Here is a 14704-nt window from a genome sequence, read left to right on the forward strand (position 1 = left end):
GACTCACCGGCGCTCACACTTGGTTTTCAATTGTTTAATTGCCGTCATTCCTCTCCGGCAGTGCAGCCTGGTCAACAGCCCTCCCCACACGTCTCAGGCACCTGGGACGGTCTGAATCGTGGCGCTGGCTGGTGCCATCCCCCAGCCCCTGCACCGGCCTCTTCTCCCGGGTCATCCTTGGAGGAAAAGCCTGGGCCAGCTGTGTGTGCCCGCAGCGCCGGCTGGGGGCAGTGACCCTGTCCGGAGCCCATCTTGTCTGCGCTGCTCTGTTCCTGCTCTCAGCTCGTTTGTCCTCTGGGAAGCAGATGCTGAGGTAGCAAGAGGTTCCTGAGAGGAGGGAGGGAGGAAGCCGATCGGGTAGGGTGGGGACCCAGCGAAGTCTGAGCCAGCTGGGCAGGGGCTCCCGCAGCACCGGCTGGCCTTGGGAGGGGGCCCACGTGGGTGGGACAGCCCTGCTCGGCAGTGGTTGGGGTCCCCTGGGCGAGCGTGATCTGGCCTGGGACCGACAGCAGGAGCCCCGCGGTTGCCCCACTCAGGCTGCTCAGCCGGAGCAGGGTCTGAGCCAGGCTCGTTTGCAGGGCTCCGTCCTGGGGCCGGCCCCCGGGGTGGCCCCACGTGCCAGTTTGTGGAGAGTGAAGGCCCCCTGCGGAGGGTGACACGGCCCTGGTCCTGTTCTTTGGACTCAGTGCCCACCCAGTGCCCTGCTGAATTGGTGCTCAGGATGGTCAGCTGGCCAGAGAAGCCGCTGTCCAGCTGGGCCAGCCAGTCCTGTGTGGGGTAGAGGCTGAAGCTGGTGGCCCTGCACATGGTGGGGGGGCACAGGTGCAGCCCCAGGGGCATCTCCAAGGCTAGGCCCATGGAAACACTGGGGGCCTCTGGCGGCACGGAGGGTCTTTGTCGCAAGCCTCCCTCTGGAGCTGGCTTGAGGGGCTGCCTGTTCTAGGGCTAAGCAGACCCCAGACCTAAGACCCCCAGCAGGAAGGGCAGGGCTGCCCTTCAGGCTCACCAGCCTTCATTGCCCCAGCCTAGGAACTTACTTGTGACCCCTGCCCCCTCTCTCAAGGGTTTTGTTTGGTTTTAAGGGGAGAATGAGAGGGGGGAGAGCGAGCTGCCATCTGCTGATCTGCTGCCCAAATGGCCACAGAAGCTGGGGCTGGGCCAGAGCCGAGCCCGGAGCCCGGTGCTTGTGCTGTCGTCTGCTGCTTTCCCGGGCGCACTACCTGGGTGCTGAGTCAGGGACAAGCAGCAGGGGCTTCACACTGAAGCAGGAGGCTGGCAGCTTAGCTCACTGTCCCACGGTGCCAGCCCCAACCCCCGTCCCTTTTGCGAACTTCAGCCTCCAAGAGAGGTGAAAACTAGGGGGCTGAGGGAGGCGGCAGAACTGACTCCCGACTCAGCGGTTGGCTCAGGTGCGGTCATGGTGTTGGTCTGGCCAGTGAGAGAAGGGCCAGCCGTTTGCTGCCCTGTGGGCACTGAACCCCTTGACTTTCCATGTGAACTAAAGGACTGATTTCTGTGAAGAGGCAGCTGGGAATTTGATAAGGATTGTGTTGAATCTCATGTGCCAGTGGCATCAGGGATTAAGCAAATAAAAGTCAATAATAAGGATATTTCCATCTTAACAGTATTCAGTCTTCCAATCCATGAACATAGGCTATCTTTCTGTTAGCAAGGTCTTTCATTTCTTTCAACGATGCATTATAGTTTCCAGAACACCTGTTTTGCACTCACTTTGTTAAATTTATTCCTGAGCATTATTTTCTTAATTCCATTTTTGGGTTGTTCCCTTCTACTGTGTAGAAATACAACAGATTTTCATAGATCAGTCTTGTATCCTGCAACCTTACTCAACTCCACTGTGAGTTCTTGAGTGGCTTCCTTAGGCTCTGTGTGCACAGTCACGTGATCTGCGGAGACTAGTTCTTCTTTTTCAGTGTGGGTGGCCTCTCAGCTTCTTGCCTCATCACCACCTCCTTCTCTTTGTGGGTTGGTTCAGAGGAGAGGAGTGATTGGCTGGGTTGCACACTGGGGGCTGCAGTTGGGACTGAAGTCTTATTGAGTGCTGCCTTCTGGGCCTCTCCCTGGTGTTCTGGGCTCAGCGTGCCAGCTCGTCCAGCATGTGTTGTGGCCACGGGAATGGCTAGGACCAAGGTGCTCTGGCATCTTGTGGAAAGCCTTAGGGACCCCCTCTCTGCTCAGCAGGACTCCCTGAGTCTTTGCCATCTCAATGGCTTCTGCTGGGGCAGGTGTGCCCTTACTTCTTGGCACGTCGCAAGCTAAGGCCTCAGCAACCGATGGCCCAACTGGACGCCTCCTCCGATGCCACTCTGCAGATGGAGCTCTCCAGAGTGCCAGTCACTTCTGTCCCCACGCCTGTGCGTTATCTCCCGGAAGCCAGCTCACAGTCAGAAGCGGACCTGACCCTCACCTGTGCCTGGGACAGCCTGACGCCCTCTTCAGTCTGGGCAGTCAGAGGGTGGCAGAGTCCTGCCCAGCCCCTTCTCTGCCCTCGCAGGAACCCCTTCTTCCTCAAGCCCCACAGACAGCCCTGCCCTGGGTGACACAAGTGAGGGGAAACCAGGCTGGGGCTGCCCTCGTGGAGAAGGAAGCAGCGGTGAAGTGGGTGGCCAGTGACCGAGGGGAACGCGAGGGCAGAGGAGGCAGGGAGAGAGGATGTGGGCCTGTGGGGGTGAGCCCCGGGCTGACAGACGTGAGGACTAACCAGCAAGACGTGGAGCTCCACGTCCCAAAGCCCTGTGCACCCTGGAGGAGCAGGGGACAGGTGCTGGTGGCCAGGAGAGACTGGCCCGGGGGGACTGGGGGTTCCCGAGGGCCTTGAGTTAGGAGACTCGTGTCGCGGCAAACTGCTTGCTCTCTGTCCAGCTGGGGATGGTTTGTACGAAATGTGCACCAGATACAGGCCCAGTACTCAGGAGGGGCATGAAGAAACAGGCCATTCCCTTCATGGTCAGAACACCGCAGGCATGGAAGGTTCCAGAAGGAAGCCAAACAGGACGGGGCACCAGCTCATGGAGGCCAAACCGCCAGTGGCTGCTGGCTTTCCACTGTGTGAGCCTGTCTTCCGCCACTGGGTGTGGGGATCCTGTGTGATGGGGATCACTGTGATGAGGATCCTGCATGATGGAGATCCTGTGTGAGTGATGGGATCCTGTGTGATGTGATCGATGGGATCCTGTGTGAGTGAGGGGATCCTGTGTGAGTGATGGGACCCTGTGTGAGTGATGGGATCCTGTGTGAGTGATGGGGATCCTGTGTGATGTGATCGATGGGATCCTGTGTGAGTGATGGGATCCTGTGTGATCGATGGGATCCTGTGTGAGTGAGGGGACCCTGTGTGATCGATGGGATCCTGTGTGAGTGAGGGGATCCTGTGTGAGTGATGGGATCCTGTGTGATCGATGGGGATCCTGTGTGATCGATGGGATCCTGTGTGATCGATGGGGATCCTGTGTGAGTGATGGGATCCTGTGTGATCGACGGGATCCTGTGTGATGCGGCCACACGGCTGGGCCGGCACAGCTCTGTGGGTGCAGAGGACCCTTGCCAGAAGCAGCAGGTGGTCTTCAGTGAGGGGAGCGCCCCGCCCCCTCCCTCCTGGGTGTGCAGGGTGGGTGCCCTCAGCTCCAGGCCACCGCAGACACAGCCCCTCCCCTACCTGGCCTGTGCCGCCCTCATTCTCCCCCGCTGCAGGCCCCCACTCAGCCCACGGTCCTTTCTGAAGACCCACCCCCTCCCCTCTCTCTGGCTGATTTCTGTCCGTACGCCTGCTTCTTCCAGGAAGCCCTCCCTGGCCGGTGTCAGCCGTGCCTCTCAGTAACAATTCACTCACGATGCCCCGCCCCCCCGGCGAGTGCATCGGGTGACCTCACTGTGTTACAGTCTCTGGTTTTGTCCCAAGAAGGTCTGGCTCCCTCAGGTGGGAGTAGGTGAGTGTGTTCCTGGCCACGCTTGCTCCCCTCCGCCCCCCTCCCCTGGCTGACTCCTCCCCTTTCTAGGGAGTGATCCGTGGTTTTGCCTGCTCCTACCCTGCTCCCCACAATAGCTCCCTGGCTGGCTGCCTCCATCTCTGCTCCCCTTTCCGGTAGAATTCCACGGGAGTCCTCCACACTGCTATTACCCGCCCCTCAGGCTGCCGTGCGGCAGCCACAGCAGTCAAGGTCACCAGGGCCCTGCGGGAGGCTAAGCCCCATAAGCCGCCTGTGCCTGGCTGCGCCTGCGTCTCCCTTGGGCTCCTCCTGGGGCTCAGCGCTCAGCCTGGGCCTGGCGCTGTGACACTGACCTGTGGGATCTCACCTGTGTGGAGCTTTGCCTGTGGGCTGCTCAGTCCACGGCTCCCCGTCCACCAAGACAGGAACGTTGTCTCTGCAGTGCCCCCGGCAGCCGTCCCTGTCACCTGGTTGCTCAGGCAAACGCCCTCCACAGGGGCATCTGTCCCACACAGCGGGCTGGATCGATCCCAGCTCTCTGCTAGGTGCTGGGAAGGCAGCGTAGGGTGGCCCATGTGCCTGGGCCTCTGCCATCCGTGCGGGAGATCAGGATGGAGTTCCTGGCTCCTGGCTTCAGCCTGGCCCAATCCTGGCTGTTGCATGATGCTCTGCCTTTTAAAGAAACAAATAAACAAACAAAGCTTTCAAATGAAATTTAAAAAGCCCTCCACAATGCCCTCTTTCTCTCCCACCGTGGCCAGAGGCCCTGTGGCACTGACTTCAGCATCGGTGCCCCCTCGACCCAGTCTCTACCCTCCCAGGTTCCGGCTCTGGGGACGGCTCGTGGCTTGTCTTCTGCAGGTGGACATTGGAGGGCACTTGGTGCCGCCCAGGTTTCCAGCCTCTGCTGCTGCCTTGCGGTGGGGGTCACTCTGACGGTGACGGTGCACACGAATCCCTGTGAGTGCAGCGGTGACGTCCCGTGGGGCTCACACCCTCTCAGAGCCCACGGAGGGCTGCAGGGGGACCTGGCGAAATCTCTGCCGGTGGCACTGAATGGGCAGACCACGGAAAGCCAGAGCCCAGGTGCCAGGACAGGGGTGGCATTGACCACAAGGAGGGGGAGACGCAGGCCCCAGCGGGAGTGTGTGTGCCCTGTGTGCCACCTGCGTGCAGGCAGGAGCGCAGGATCTGAGGTCTGCTCTCGGGGTGGGGGTGGGGGTGGGGGTGGAGCCGAGCCACGGTCAAGTGCAAGCCTGAGGCGGGGCCGCAGCGGTGGAGACTGGGGGGAGCTGAACCTTTGCCCTGCTCACCTTCCACCTGGTGGTAGGTGTATCCCCAGGTGGGAGACTGGGGGTGTCTGGGCCTCCCAAGAACTCTGGCCACGTGCTGAAGGCCCACAGCACTCCCGTGAGCACCCTGCGCTTCACACGTGGCACGCGGACTGCAGAGCACCCGGCTCCTGGGAGAAAACACCCAACACGAGTGGCAGATTCCCTCGGACCAGGGTGTGGGAACTCGGAGGGACCAGAACCAAGGAGGAGCAGAGACATCAGCCAGAGGGCGGGCATTCAGCCTGGCCCGCCCCGGCTTCCTGCTGGTGTGCTTTCTGGAAGGCTCCAGCCACTGTTGCTGTCACCCACAAGAGAGAGGGATGGAGTGCCCAGCCCAGCCCAGCGCTGCCACTGCGGGCTTTCGGGGAGTGAACCAGCAAGGCGGCTCTAGGAAAATCCCTACCCCTACCCTGGGAGAGAGACCATCACACCCATGGCCTCAGAACAGGATGCTATAAAAGAACAGGATAGGAAAAAGCACTCGTGGAAAAAAAGGTGGGAGAAATGAAAAATTCAAAGATAATCTCCGGTAAGGTTGGAAATGAGAAAACACAGAATTGGACCCTGAGCAGGTGTGGCCTCGCAGGTGGACAGGGGCCATCGCTGAGCAGACAATGACCAGGAAACGTCCTACGCCAGGACACGTGGCTCCCGGCTGAGGGAGTGGGAGAGGGCCCAGCCCAGGCGTGGCAGCATGAGACCAGCAGAGCCAGTCCCCGGCGGTCACGTGACCTGACTGGCATGGGGCCTCCAGGGACCAAGCGTGGACCAGGGCGGGCAGGGCGATCCTCTGTCCTGTCAGCAGGGAGGACTTGAAACTGTCTGAGGAGGACTGGGTGGTGGGGAGGGGGCTGGGATGCCTTCCCATCCTCTCGGGGGTGTTGGAAGAGAGCCCAGCACTGGGAAAAACTCTCTCAAGAGAGTGGAGGGCGTGGCTCCTCAGCCTGCTGGGGGGGCAGGGAAGCCCCCGGGCCAGGTGATGGGGGGGCAGGGAAGCCCCCGGGCCAGGTGGGGGGGGCAGGGAAGCCCCTGGGCCAGGTGATGGGGGGCAGGGAAGCCCCAGGGCCAGGTGATGGGGGGGCAGGGAAGCCCCTGGGCCAGGTGATGGGGGGGGCAGGGAAGCCCCCGGGCCAGGTGATGGGGGGGGCAGGGAAGCCCCTGGGCCAGGTGGTGGGGGGCAGGGAAGCCCCCAGGCCGAGGTGGTGGGGGGCAGGGAAGCCCCAGGCCGAGGTGGTGGGGGAGGGCAGGCTGTGCACTCACCTCCTCTGGAAGGAAATGCAAAGTGCGTGCTGGGTGGCTGCCCCACCCCAGCCTCCCAGATTGGTTTCTGTGTCTAAGGGGTGGGCGGGCCGGGAACAAGGGTGGGTCCAGGGCCACCCAGGGGAAGGAGGGCTCTCCTGGCAGCCAGTGCAGACAGCAGACAGCAGAAGGCACTGGCTACTCCGATCACCGAGCCCTGGGTCCCCCAGGCACTGATGCATTTGTCCGGAGGCCTCCACTGAGTGCCTTCTGCGGGTGGAACCTCGGCAGGCCTTGAGGATGGAGCCGGGACCAAACCGCCCAGCCAGCCTGACGACCTCCAGGCTGGCGGGGAGCTGAGGGTGCGCCTTGACCACCAGGCACCTGGTAGCTGCACCCCCAACCCTGGGGCTCCCACCTCAGGCCTTGGCTCACCTGGGAGCTTAGAGGCCACCTCCAGGTGTCTGGTTTAATCTGCCTGGGTGTGGCCTTGTGTGGGGGCTTTCTGGTAGCTCTCCAGGTGTCCTAAGGAGCAGTGAGGTTGAGCTGGCCTCCAAGGTGAGCCAAGGAGGCTGCGGGACCCAGGAAGTGTTTAGGAGGAAGGAGCTTCGAAGGGCAGCTCGAGGGGTGTGGGAGGAGCCCCCACAGGAACACTGGGCTGCTGGGAAGCGGGTGTTGAGCAGGGGCGGAGGGCTTCAAGCTGCTGAGCCCGGGGAGCTGAGGGCACCAGGCAGCAGCTCGGCTGCGCGTCCCTCGTGGTGGACGCCAGGATTCTCCAGCAGTGATTATGGAATTGTCTGTTCCTGCCTGTAGTTCTGTCAATGTTTTGCTGACTGTAGTTTGAAACTGTCTGAAGGTCCACACCAGCGCACTGCCTGTTTTCTTACGCGCTCCGTCTTATTAGACGACACACACTCTGTTGAAACCTGCCTTACCTGGTGTTCAGGTCACCATCCAACCTTGCTGGTCTGCCGTCCGGTCCGCGGGAGATACCTTTTCAGTGTCTGTTACAACGGGGTGTGGCCGCGCCCCTTTCTGTCCTTTTTTTTTTTTTTTTTTTTTTGACAGGCAGAGTGGACAGTGAGAGAGAGAGAGAAAGGTCTTCCTTTGCCGTTGGTTCACCCTCCAATGGCCGCAGCGCGATGCTGATCTGTGCAGCTCTGGCCATTGCAACCACCTGGGAAGTGAACCAGTGGATGGAAGACCTCTCTCTCTCTGTCTCTACCTCTCTCTGTAACTCAGTCTTTCAAATAAATAAAATAAATCTTTAAAAAAAAAAAAAAAAAAAAAGGGGGCCGGCGCCGCGGCTCACTAGGCTAATCCTCGGCCTTGCGGCGCCGGCACACCAGGTTCTAGTCCTGGTCGGGGCGCCGGATTCTGTCCCGGTTGCCCCTCTTCCAGGCCAACTCTCTGCTGTGGCCAGGGAGTGCAGTGGAGGATGGCCCAAGTGCTTGGGCCCTGCACCCCATGGGAGACCAGAAGTACCTGGCTCCTGCCATCGGATAAGCGCGGTGCGCTGGCCACACCACGCCGGCTGAGGCGGCCATTGGAGGGTGAACCAACAGCAAAAGGAAGACCTTTCTCTTTCTCTCTCACTGTCCACTGTGCCTGTCAAAAAAAAAAAAAAAAAAAAAAAAAAGGAACAGGGCTGGCGTCATGGCTCACTGCGGCTCCACCTGCGGATCCAGCACCACGCTGATCTGAAGCCAGGAGCCAGGTGCTTCTCCTGGTCTCCCATGGGGTGCAGGGCCCAAGGACTTGGGCCATCCTCCACTGCACTCCCTGGCCACAGCAGAGAGCTGGACTGGAAGAGGGGCAACCGGGACAGAACCAGTGCCCCAACCGGGACTAGAACCCGGGGTGCTGGCGCCGCAAGGCGGAGGATTAGCCTAGTGAGCTGCGGCGCTGCCCCCCCCCCCTTTTTTTTTAAGATTTATTTATTTGAAAGACAGAGTTACAGAGAGAGGTAGAGAGAGAGAGAGAGAGAGAGAGAGAGAGAGAGAGGTCTCCCATCCGCTGGTTCACTTCCCAGGTGGTTGCAATGGCCAGAGCTGCACAGATCCAAAGCCGGGAGCCAGGAGCTGCTTCTCGTGGGTGGAGACCTGGGCCATCTTCTACTGCTTTCCCAGGCCACAGCAGAGAGCTGGATTGGAAGTGGAGCAGCCAGGACTCGAACCAGTGCCCACAGGGGATGCTGGCAGTGCAGGCGGCAGCTTTACCTGCCACGCCACAGCGCCGGCGCCAGCCTTTAGTAATTTGACTGTGATGCACCTCACGTGGTTTTCTGTGAATTTATCATGGTAGGGGATCATAGGACTCCTTTTCAGAATTTTTATGTATTTCTATTTGTGATGTGGAGAGATCGAGATCTTCTGTTTGCTGGCTCACTCCCAAGTGCTGCAGCGCCGAGTCTGGGCTAGGCCGGAGTCGGGAGCCTGCGGCCCACCCGGGGCTCCCGCAGGAGTTGCCAGACTCGAGCACTCCAGCCGTCACCCTCTGCCTCCCAGAATCAGGCTCAGAGCCCGCACTCTGGCACGGGAGGCGGGCACCCGGTGTCTCAGCTGCCTTGCCACAGGGCACCATGGAACTCATCAGACAGGGGCGGTGACGTCCTTTAGCGACGCAGCCGCTGTTTCTTCAGATACCTACCTCACCCAGAACGCGCTCTCCAGCTGTGCACGCCTGGACGTCCTGACCTTCTGCCGGTCACCCCAGCTGTGCACGCCTGGACGTCCTGACCCCGTCTGCCGGTCACTCCAGCTGTGCACGCGTGGACGTCCTGTCTGTAGGTCACTCCAGCTGTGCACGCGTGGACATCCTGACCCCATCTGCAGGTCACTCCAGCTGTGCACACCTGGACGTCCTGGCCCCGTCTGTAGGTCACTCCAGCTGTGCACGCGTGGACATCCTGACCGTCTGCCGGTCACTCCAGCTGTGCATGCCTGGACGTCCTGTCTGTAGGTCACTCCAGCTGTGCACACCTGGACGTCCTGGCCCCGTCTGTAGGTCACTCCAGCTGTGCACGCGTGGACATCCTGACCGTCTGCCGGTCACTCCAGCTGTGCATGCCTGGACGTCCTGACTGTCGGTCACTCCAGCTGTGCACGCCTGGACGTCCTGATCCCGTTGCCGGTCACTCCAGCTGTGCACGCGTGGACGTCCTGACCGTCTGCTGGTCACTCCGGCTGTGCACGCGTGGACATCCTGACCGTCTGTCAGTCACTCCAGCTGTGCATGCCTGGACGTCCTGACCGTCTGTCGGTCACTCCAGCTGTGCACGCATGGACGTCCTGACCCCGTCTGCCAGTCACTCCAGCTGTGCATGCCTGGACGTCCTGACCGTCTGCCGGTCACTCCAGCTGTGCACGCGTGGACATCCTGACCCCGTCTGTAGGTCACTCCATCTGTGCATGCCTGGACGTCCTGACCGTCTGCCGGTCACTGCAGCTGTGCATGCCTGGACGTCCTGACCGTCTGCTGGTCACTCCGGCTGTGCATGCGTGGACGTCCTGTCTGTAGGTCACTCCAGCTGTGCACGCGTGGACATCCTGACCCCGTCTGTCAGTCACTCCAGCTGTGCACGCGTGGACATCCTGACCCCGTCTGTCAGTCACTCCAGCTGTGCACGCGTGGACATCCTGACCCCGTCTGTCGGTCACTCCAGCTGTGCACGCCTGGACGTCCTGACCCCGTCTGTCGGTCACTCCAGCTGTGCACGCATGGACGTCCTGACCCCGTCTGTTGTCACTCCAGCTGTGCATGCCTGGACGTCCTGACCGTCTGCCGGTCACTCCAGCTGTGCACGCGTGGACATCCTGACCCCGTCTGTAGGTCACTCCAGCTGTGCATGCCTGGACGTCCTGACCGTCTGCCGGTCACTGCAGCTGTGCATGCCTGGACGTCCTGACCGTCTGCTGGTCACTCTGGCTGTGCATGCGTGGACGTCCTGTCTGTAGGTCACTCCAGCTGTGCACGCGTGGACATCCTGACCCCGTCTGTCGGTCACTCCAGCTGTGCACGCATGGACATCCTGACCGTCTGTCGGTCACTCCAGCTGTGCACGCATGGACGTCCTGACCCCGTCTGTAGGTCACTCCAGCTGTGCATGCCTGGACGTCCTGACCATCTGCCGGTCACTCCAGCTGTGCACGCGTGGACGTCCTGACCCCGTCTGTCGGTCACTCCAGCTGTGCACGCGTGGATGTCCTGGCCCCGTCTGCCGGTCACTCCAGCTGTGCACGCGTGGACGTCCTGACCGTCTGTAGGCCCTGCGGCTTCCGTGCGTCCCCACCTGTCTCCTTCACTCTTTCATGCATACTCAGTTTTTTCATTTACAATATTTTAAGTCTCATGTCTAGAATTTCCACTTTATAGTCCCTAGTTATCTGCTGTGGCGTTTCGCTTCTTGGCTTGTTAAAGGCCATCTTGTGTCAGAACCCTGCCACAGGGCTGGTGGGTGGCACAGTGGGTTAGGACACCACCTTGGACACCGGCATCCCATAAGGGCACCAGCTGGGAGTCCTGGCTGCTCCTCTCCGATCCAGCTGCCTGCTGTGGCCTGGGAAAGCAGCAGAAGGTGGCCCAAGCACCTGGGCCCCTGCACCCTCGTGGGAGACCTGGAAGAAGCTCCTGGCCTTGGCCCAACCCAACCATGGCTGTCATGGCCATCTGGGGAGGGAACCAGTGGATGGAAGACCTCTCTGTCTCTCCATCTATCTCTGTAACTGACTTCCAAATAAATAAATAAATCTTAAGAAAAAAAGAAAGAATCCTTCCTTGCTAAGTCCCCATCTTCTTGTCCCCTTTCTCTCTGAGAAGCGGTGACACTGTAGCCTGGACGGTGACAGTGTGTGGCGACAGTGGGTTCCCTGGTGTTAGCCTGAAGAGTGCTGATCTCGTCTGTTAGCAGGCGACTGACCTGGTGGCCTCCCCCACCCCCACCCCGAGCCCTGTTCTCACCTCGGCTGCTTTACCCCGGGCAGAGGCTCCTCCCTCTGCAGTGCTGTCCTCCTGGGATGGCCCCTCCTCTCACTGTCACTGCAGTGGCTCTCCCTGGAGCTCCTCAGACCAGGGCTGTCAGGGTCTCACCTGCCGTGCTGGCACGGCCTGGAAGCCGAGAACAGGCGGTTCCCGGCACTGGTCCCTTCCTCTGAAGGCCGGGTCCGCCTCGCTTCGGCCTGCAGACTCCAGAGAGGTGTTGTGTGTCCCTGCAGGGTTTGTACTGCTACCTGGGATGGGGCAGACCTGTATCGAATGGGAAGCAGGCAGAAGCTCAGCTTGCTAATTTTCTGTTAAGGTTTACTATTTATTTGAAAGAGCTACAGAGAAGAGAGGGAGAGAGGTCTTCCATCTGTGGGTTCACTCCCCAGATGACCGCGGTGTCTGGGTTGGGTGAGGACCAAGCCAGCATCCTGGAGCTCCACCTGGGTCTCCCACGGAGGGCAGGGCCCACTCGGGCGTCTTCCACTGCTTTCCCAGGTGCGTCGACAGGGAGCTGGATCAGGAGGGAGCAGCGGGGACTCGAAGGGGTGCTCCTATGGGATGGCGGCGCTGGTCCAAAAATGACATCGTTTTAGTGTTGAGCCCGTCCCCCGAGTCTTTTTTTTTTTTTTTTTAAAGATTTATTTATTTGAAAGTCAGAGTTACACAGAGAGGCAGAGAGAGGTCTTCCATCTGCTGGTGCACTCCCCAGTTGGCCACAATGGCTGGAGCTGTGCCGATCCGAAGCCAGGAGCCAGGAGGTTCTTCCGGGTCTTCCACGTGGGTGCAGGGGCCCAAGAACTTGGGCCATCTGCTACTGCTTTCCCAGGCCATAGCAGAGAGCTGGATCGGAAGTGAGGCAGCCAGGTCTTGAACCAGCGCCCATATGGGATGCTGGCGCTTCAGGCCAGGGCGTTAACCCACTGCACCACAGCGCCAGCCCCCACCCCGAGTCTTGAACTGGGAGATATCTGACGCACCTGCTTCCTTCTCGTTTCTCCCAAGTGTGTTTACAGCTTTCTGTGGGTCTGTGTTTCTTGCTTTATGTGCAGGTTTGAAGCTCTGACAGGGTTCTCATTGTACAGGTCTCGTTTTTCCTGGCCTAAGTGACATTCAGGGGTCAGCCTCCAGAACTGCAGCCCGACATTCCCCACGCTGGACACAAGTACTTGGCAACAGCACCGCGCAGAGCCTGTGGCTCCGTGGACTCTGCAGGCTTCAGGAGGCGGACCTCCCACCGGGCACAGGTTCTCAGGAATTCACCGAGCCAACAAGGCGGTTCCAAGGAGTCTAGAAAGTGGACACACCGAGCCAACAAGGCGGTTCCAAGGAGTCTAGAAAGTGGACAGGCAGCACCGCACCGCCCAGCTGGGGCCGGGGCCGGCGGCCACCAGCTTCTCCACCTGGAAAGCGAGGCGAGTCCGTGCCTGCCCTCTGGGAGGGGCGTGGACGTGCTCCCCTCCAGCTCGCAGAGCCCACGCGCTGTGGCCCTCCCTCAGCTGCCCGCCAGGGCCGGCCAGCAGTCCGTGGTGTCACTTGAGAGCTTTCCCACAGCCCGTCTGAGATCTGGGTCGGCGGTGGCGGAAGCAGACCTGACTCTGACTCAGCAAGTCCTGCGGCTGGCATGTGAGGGGGTGGGCCGCCCTCATGCCTGGAAGGAGCAGCCTCAGGGCTGGGCTCGGGTCTGCCCCTCAGGGGTGCGGGACCTTTCTTCTGCCAAAGGCCACTTGGGCGTTCACGACATCACCTGAGGTCATGAAATTGCCTGCGGCTGCCCTGGCAGGGCCGGATCACGTGGTCTTGGGGGCCTCTGTGGCTCACAGGAGGACATCCCCGCCCCTGCGTGAGAAGGAGACCTTGGGCGGCTGCCTGGACCTTCTCAACCTTCCACTCCTCCCTGTGCAGCGCGGTCAGCGCAGGTCTGAGCACCGGCACTGTCCTGGGAAAGGGAGGAAGCGCATCCGGGCCAGTGCGCCTGCTCCAGATCCCTCCCTGTCTCCTGCCGCGGGCCCCTGGGACCCCCGGGACCCCAGCCCCCCCCCCCCCAGCTGGAGTGATGGAGTGATAGCGGCCCCTCCCTCCCTCACGGCTACCGAGGACAGAAGCACGTGACCTTATTTGGAAGCAGGGTCTGTGCAGATGTAATCAGTTGGGGACCTTGCAATGAAATCATCCTGGATTTCGGTGGATCCCAATTCCCAGGACTGAGGCCCCCGTAGGAGAGGACAGAGGCCAGGTACAGAGGCTGGGGTGAGGCCGCCACAAGCCGGAGGCGCGAGGAAGGACCCGGAGGCTCTGTGGGGTGTGAGCCTGCCCAGCTTGCGCTGCGGGTAGAATGGGGCGTCGTGGTGGCACCTGCACGGTGGGGATGAGCTCACAAGTTTGTCCCTGGGGCGTGGACCATCTGTTGACCTCTGAGTCTGCATGGCTGGGGAAGGCCACGGGCTGGGCAGGTGAGGGCCTAGGCCACCAGCTGCCTCCTGACTGCACTTTTCAAACTGATGAAGGCTTTCAGGCAGACAACGGAAGAGAGGTACAGAATGTGCCACCTTCCACACAGGGCAACGTGGAAACGCCAAGAATTCTACAATCTGCTCGCTCTCCGTCTACTGGAAAGCCAGACACAGCGGGTGGCACCTCCTCCTGCTGGTACACTCCCCAGCAACCAGGCCTGGCCGGCTGAAGCCCGAAGCCTGGAACTCCATCCAGGTGTCCCACATCGGCGCTCGGGGCCGGGACTCAACACTTCTGACGTCATCGTCTGCCTCCAGCAGGGGGCTGGATCCGAAGCAGAGCAGCTGGGACCCCAGCCAGGCACTCCGTTCTGGGGCGCGGGCATCCCGAGGGGCAACGTGCCAAATGCCAGCCCCGGACGTCTGCCGTGTGGCTCACTGCATCTGACGCTGTCCTCGTTTGTGGAGGTGACCGCATACTCAGCGACGGGCCAGCAAGGCCTGCTCTGGGCTGTGCTCGTCCGCGGCGCTGGCCCCGGGCCCTGCGCTGTCGCTGACACTCACGGCGTCTGTAACGTCCACGACCAGACACTCCCTCCTCGCGACGCGAGGTGGCACTGCTTTCCAGGCCCCTTCCCTCACTGCCGCTGGGACAAGAAGACCACAGACATGGGGAGGGAGTCAGGCCGAGTCCCCAGGGGGCCCAAGGTCCACACGTGGACAGCGTCCCCTCCTCTGTGGCCCTGGGCTG

At 61.0% G+C, this 14704-nt stretch overlaps 1 non-coding gene across 2 annotated transcripts; it reads right to left on the reverse strand.

The window, feature by feature from the left end:
- Positions 1 to 19: 19 nt before the first annotated feature.
- LOC127488942 (uncharacterized) lies at positions 20 to 13532 on the reverse strand. 2 transcript variants are annotated; one of them, XR_011379816.1, is made up of 3 exons: positions 9170 to 13532; positions 4315 to 4619; positions 20 to 3134 (listed from the first exon to the last, which is right to left on the reverse strand). It is a non-coding gene; the product is annotated as an uncharacterized protein (transcript). The 2 variants fall into 2 exon arrangements; XR_011379815.1 differs by having other exon boundaries at positions 20 to 4619.
- Positions 13533 to 14704: the final 1172 nt, after the last annotated feature.

The sequence above is a fragment of the Oryctolagus cuniculus genome, chromosome 11, assembly GCF_964237555.1.
Source record: "Oryctolagus cuniculus chromosome 11, mOryCun1.1, whole genome shotgun sequence".
NCBI classification, from domain to species: Eukaryota; Metazoa; Chordata; class Mammalia; order Lagomorpha; family Leporidae; genus Oryctolagus; species Oryctolagus cuniculus.